Source organism: Petaurus breviceps, unplaced genomic scaffold (assembly GCF_028583685.1).
Source record: "Petaurus breviceps papuanus isolate PSGF00001 unplaced genomic scaffold, PetGlider_PUasm1.0 207, whole genome shotgun sequence".
NCBI lineage: Eukaryota > Metazoa > Chordata > Mammalia > Diprotodontia > Petauridae > Petaurus > Petaurus breviceps.
Window position 1 is genome coordinate 22506390 of NW_027185850.1, and position 4702 is coordinate 22511091.

At 44.3% G+C, this 4702-nt stretch overlaps 1 long non-coding RNA gene across 1 annotated transcript in view; it reads right to left on the reverse strand.

The window, feature by feature from the left end:
- Positions 1-440: 440 nt before the first annotated feature.
- LOC138164813 (uncharacterized) overlaps positions 441-4702 on the reverse strand; it is a 13755-nt gene continuing 9493 nt past the window's right edge. Inside the window, exon 2 of the long non-coding RNA XR_011169192.1 lies at positions 441-1408. This is a non-coding gene — a long non-coding RNA (uncharacterized lncRNA). The remainder of the gene's footprint in view (positions 1409-4702) is intronic.

Sequence of the window (4702 nt, forward strand, 5' to 3'; positions counted from 1 at the left end):
CTGATTGGAGGTCTGGGGGTGAAGCATCAGACTCCTCCCAAAGCCTTCTTTTGTATCAGGCCTGGAACGTTCTGGGTAACTCTTCATTTTCCATCAGTGGATCTGCCAGGGAGATCATCTCCCCTGAGGACCCCCTTCTCTTTCAGTTTCTTTTGGTGTATTGTCCTCTCCCACGGCAGCTGGGTGGTGCTGGTGGATAGAACACAGGGCCTGGAGTCAGGAAGACCCGAGTTCAAATTCGGTCTCAGATACTTATTAGCTGTGTGAACCTGGGCAAGTCATTGAACCCTCCTCTGTAAAATGAGCTGGAGAAGGAAATGGCAAACCACTCCAGAATCTTTGCCAAGAAAGCCCCAAAATGATCATGGAGAGTTAAGCATAACTTGAAATGAAACAGCTTCCCCCATGAGATTGTAAGTTCCTTGAGGACAGAAGCTGTCTTTCTTTTTATTTGTGTCCTCAGCATTTAGCACAGTGCCTGGCACATAGTAAAGGTTAATTGAACTGTGTCATTGAGGGGGCATTGGCCTGGGTAGGAGGAGTCACTAACTCTGCCTTCTATGTCACTGATTCACTGGGTAACTTTTGGTAATGACCCCTCCTGGGACCTTGGTTTCCCTGTCTGTAGAATGAGGTTCTTGGTCTGAACTACCTGTCCCCAGAGTCTCAGTATTGGAAGACACTGAGTTTAATGAAAAATCACCCAGTGAGCAAAGTACTAACCCTAATTCCAAAATCTGCCATTCTGCACAGTGAATAGACACTGAGCTTGTGGTCCACTAAGGCCCAAAGATCTTTCTTTCACAAAGTCCCCTCGTGAACCAAGTGTCCCTGAATCCTAATCCAACACGTTTTCCTTTACAAAAGGCGCTTGAGTGGAAGACCTTAGTTCAGATCTTGCCTTGGACACTTAATTGGACACAGAGCCCTGTCTGACTCTTCCTGTTCCTTCCTCTGTGAAATGGGGATAGTAACAGTGGGGTAGTTGTGAAGATCACACAAGGCAGTGTTTGTACAGCACTTAGCCAGTGTCTTGGCACATAGTGGGTTCTTCATAAACGTTTGTTTTCTTTCTTGAGCACCAAGGCTTTCCTTGTCGGCTGTGGCTGGTAGTTGCTCCCTTCTCTGCTAATGACCATTTCAGTGGCTCAGCAGAGGGACACAGGCTCGAAGACTCCTTTGAACACGAGCCCGATGATGAGCCGTCCCAGGCTCAGAGCATGTCATCCAAAGAAAGATCTCTGCGAGACCTTGGGAGGCCCCAGGAGGAAGGTGCTGTATAAACACCAGTCACTGTTATGATTCTCTCAGGTTCTGCGGCTTGGGGCCTGACTCAGGAGTAGCTTCGTGGCTCTCCGTATTTTTCTTGCTGGGTTTCTGGGCAGCTCTTTCCCAAGTGTTGAGATCCCTTGGAGAGAAAGAAAGAAAGTGAAATGGGGGAATAGGGGGGCGGAGTGCTTCCCACCAGGCATTTTCTTTTCCAAACTCTCTTTCTACTATTAAAAGGCATCTGGAGGCTAATAAAAAGAGGTATTCCTAGTCTGAACACATAAATTACCACGTCCTAGTAAAAAAAAAAAGGCAATAGAAAGCTGGGGTCCTCACTTAGCAGCTGGGCCTGGGCAGACAGGGCTGCGTTGATGGGGGCGCCTTGTTTACCTAACCCTGGCCTTCATCCCCATTCCCCACCCATCCTCTAGAGCTGGGTGCCCAGCCCTGCTTCTGGCTTCTCCCATCAGCCTCTCCTCCTGGCACCACTGGCCATCACTTGGAGTCTCATCCATCATCGAGAGATTTCATTGGTTCTTTTCTGGCTCCTGAGATAGAGGGGCTTAGTTACTGGGTCCAATGATGCAACAGGATGGGACAGTGGGGCGGAACTCCAGAGGTGCAATCTGTGAACTTAGATTCAAATCTTGCTTCTACTACTATAGCTCGGTAGTCATGGGCAGATCTCTCTCTCTCTCTCTCTCCCCCCTCTCTCCCCTTTTGTTGTTGCTTTTTGGAGGGGGGAATGCAGGGCATCTGAGGTTAAGTGACTTGCCCAAGGTCACATGGCCAGTCAGTGTTAAGTGTCTGAGGCTGGATTTGAACTCAGGTCCTCCTGACTCCAGGGCTGGTGCTCTATTCACTGCGCCACCTCGCCGCTCTTATGGGCAGATCTCTAGCTATTTCTGACCTTGGTTTCTGCCTGTGAAATTGAGGGGTTTGGAACCAACTGATATTTTTAAAGTTGTGTTTTTTTTTAAAGCAATTGGGCTTAAGTAACTTGCTCAAGGTTACACGGCCAGGTATTTCTGGGTGTGGTGCTAAGTATCAGAGCCCAGATTCAATCCCAGGTCATCCCAACTCTGGGGCCAGTGCTCTTACTCGCTGTGCTACCTGGCCTCCCCAATTGACATTTTTAAGCATTGTTCTAGGTACTAAGGAGACAAAGGAAAACATATCACCCCACAAAAAAAATCTCCATTATTTGCCCTGAAGAAGCTTACATTCAATCAGAAAATGATACCTTTCTGCTCTTAAGCATTTTAAAAATTGAATTCTGCTTTTTTCAATTAACAAACATGTATTTTCTCTCCCACCTCTTCTTAGTTCTTCAAAAATTCCCTCCTTTAACAAATCTACCATCATTCAAAACAAATTCCCCCAGTTACCATTTCTAGAAATAGGTGTCTCAATCTGCCCCCCCCCCATCATCTGATGAGATTAACTCATGAGATAAAATGGGACAAATGGGTAAAACGCTCTGTAAGCCTTCAGGTGTCACATAAGCACTGGCTGCTGTTATTATTAGGTTTTTAAAAGTAAGTTTTTATTGATGTCTTTTTAATATCAGCATAGTCATACAACAGTGATATTCCATTACATTCACGTACCACAATTTGTTTAGTTATTTCCCCAGTTGGTGGGTATCTGCTTTGTTTCTAATTCTTTGCTATCACAAAAAGTGCTGCTGTGAATATTTTGGTATATATAGGGACTTTCTCCTTATCAAGGATATCCTTGGGGTAGAAGCCTAATGGTAGAATCTCTGGGTCAAAGGATATGAGCATTTTAGTCACTTTATTTTTATAATGCCAAATTATTTTCCCCAAAGGTCACACCAATTCACAACTCCACCAACAATGTACTAGTGTGCCTATCTCCCCACAATCTTTCCAATCTTTCTTTGTCATTTTGCAGGGTGTGAGGTGATTCGTTTTGATTTGCTTTTCTTGTATTATTATTGATTTGGAGCTTTTTTCCCCCATGGGATGGTTAGTAGTTTGCATTTCTTCTTTTGAGAACTGTTTGTCCATATGCATTTGTGTCTGGTCCATGTGTTTATTCTTGGTGTTGTCATCATTGTTTTTGTCACCTCTCTGGCAGAAGGTGGGTCCTCCGGGACTGTGCTTGGTATTTCAGAGCTGATTGTTGGTGTAATAGTGTAGTTATTGTATGAATTGCTCTTGTGGCTCTGTTTTCTTTACCCCACGTCAGTCCGTATTTCCAAGTTTCTGTAAAATCATTTCCTTCCTTATTTCTTATCGCACAAAATTTGGCATAATTTGTTCAGTCATTCCTACCTTGTTGGACATTCCCTCATTTTCTGATTTTTTGCCACTACAAAAAAGATCCACTTTTCATCCTTGATTATCTGGAGAGACTTGGCATTCAAAGCTCTCTGGGATCTGTGTAAGGCCCAGCCTTTTCAGACTTCCCTTTCACTAGATTTGTAAAATAGGAAAGCCGAGCTGTTTAGCTGTCACCTGAGACCTCCCTTCATCTTGGCAAGAGAGATGATGGGAAGTCAGCTCCCATGGTCACATTCTGCTCAACAGTACAGGGCTAGATCTGACACACCTGCCAAGCCTCCTGGTCTCCTTACGGGACCTGGGGTGGCGCATGTCTGCTTCCTGAGCCTTGGTCTCTTCATCTGTAAAATGAGATGAATAACACTGGCAGGACCCTCCTCATAGTCTACTGGGCAATGCATTTAGCAAACCTTAAAGTGCTGTAGGAAAAGGAGTTGTTACTGTTACCATCACTGTCCCTGCTGCCCCATTGTCATCATTGATGTGCTTTGTGCTGGTCCTGGCAGGTCACCCTGTCTGCCTTAGTTTTCTCATCTGAAAAATTGGAATAATAATAATAGCACCTACCTCCGAGGATTAGGTTCAAATGAAATGATATTTGTAAAGTGCTCTGCCACTCTTAAATCATTATATAAATGCTAGCTTCCTCCTGCTCCTTCTTTCTTCTCCTTCTCTTCTTCATCCTTTTTCTTCTCTTTCTCTTCCTCCTTCTTTTTCTTCTTCTCCTCTTCTTCCTCCGTCTTCTCCTTCTCTTCTTCCTTCTTTTTCTTCTCCTTTTCTTCCTTCTTTTTCTTCTCCTCTTCTTCTTCCTTTTTCTTCTCCTTCTCTTCCTCCTTCTTTTTCCTCCTTTTTCTTCTCCTCTTCTTCCTCCTTCTTCTCCTTCTCTTCTTCCTCCTTTTTCTTCTCCTCTTCTTCCTCCTTTTTCTTCTCCTCTTTTTCCTTCTTTTTCTTCTCCTCTTCTTCCTTCTTTTTCTTCTCCTCTTCTTCCTCCTTTTTCTTCTTCTCCTTCTCTTCCTCCTTTTTTTCTCCTTCTCTTCTTCCTTCTTTTTCTTCTCCTCTTCTTCCTCCTTTTTCTTCTTCTCCTTCTCTTCCTCCTTTTTTTCTCCTTCTCTTCCTCCTTCTTT